Raw genomic sequence first — 1,486 nt, forward strand, 5'->3', positions numbered from 1 at the left:
TTTAAGATGCACAGGCTACGTCAGGATTTATGGATTCTGACTCCAGAAAGGCATGCGCTGTTTTTACTCTATAACAGACTGCATACATCAGCATGAATCCTGCAAAGGGGGAGGGGGGAAATCTCACGTTGTTGGCTGAGATAAATCCAAAAAAAAAAAAAAAAGGAAAAAAGAAAAAGGAAAAAAAACTTTTGACGTCCAAATCTATTATCCAGAATTCTGAGGAGGCTCAGCAGATGTCCACTGGTTTAGGATTTTTGACGATCCACAAGCAAAGCAGCAACATACAAGTGCTTGTGTCTTTCTTGGCTGGCTCGAAACAGGTGTTGCTTCTGCAGGGCTCCCTGTGAAATGTTGTACTCCAGCACTGAGCTGCAGCTCTTGACTGTGGATCTCCATCCAGCACGCAGAGTGGCGCAGGAAGAGGCATTGGGCTGGGTTTAAGGTAGTCCTGATTGCTGCTGGAAGGATTCTCCGAGGTCCTAGCGCTCAGCCCTACCTGCTGCAATACAGAGCCGCTTCCAACGCTAGGCACGGCGTGGAGCGGCTCTTACTGCTCTGCGGCAGCGCGGCGCACGCAGGCAAATAAATAAATAAGTGGGCGAAACTTTGGGGGAGGAAAAAAGCGGCGCGATGCTAAATATACCGAGCCCGCCCGCTGCGGGAAGCGGGCTCCTCGGGAGATGCCCGCATAGCCCGAGTCCCCCTTGACATTGGCGGGGGGAGCAGGGCGGGCAGCGCCCTGCCAGCGGAGCCCGGCCCCGGCCCCGCCGCTCTGCCCCGCCGCAGGGGAGGCGGAGGCGCAGCCGCCCCGCAGCGCAGCCCCGGCGGCAGCCCCGGCCCCAGCCCGCGGCCGGCCGGACCGCGCCTCAGGTAACCGGGCTGCCGCTGTCCCAAGCGGGCTTGAAACTCAGCTCCGGAAGGCAAACCGGCGGGGTCGCGGGAAGTTTGGGAGCCGGGAGGGGGGGGGTCGTTATCGCCCACGCCGCATTTTTTTCCTTCTCCGTTCCGGCCCCCCGCCCCGACAGCCCGCAGCCCTCCCGCTCTGCCCCTGCGCTGCCGGGGGCGGCCGGGCCGCAGCCGGGTGCCGGGGGCGCAGTTTCGGGGATGCCGCCGCGGGAGCGGGTAGCGCCGGGACCCCGCCGCCTCCGCCGCCGCCCGGGGCGCTCCGGGGGCGAACCGCGGCTCCCCGCGCCCGCGCTCGGCCCAAGTTTTTAAGAGCGCGGTGGAGGGAAGGGAGAGGCGGGCAGGCGGTGGCATGGGGGGAGGCGGGGGTGCCGATGCTAAGTACATGTTCTCCTCCCCCCCCCCCCCCAAGAAAAAAAGAAGTTATTTAAAACCGCCAGGAGAGACCCGGCGAGGGGGGGAGAGGATTTCTGTTTCTTCTTATGATGCCGAGGATTGATGTTACTGTGGTTTTGCCGCGCTCCGATATAGCTGCATTAATTAGCAAAGGGACAGAAAGGTCTCCTGCCTTTGCAGAAGG

Source organism: Aptenodytes patagonicus, chromosome 1 (genome assembly GCF_965638725.1).
Source record: "Aptenodytes patagonicus chromosome 1, bAptPat1.pri.cur, whole genome shotgun sequence".
Classification (NCBI taxonomy): Eukaryota; Metazoa; Chordata; class Aves; order Sphenisciformes; family Spheniscidae; genus Aptenodytes; species Aptenodytes patagonicus.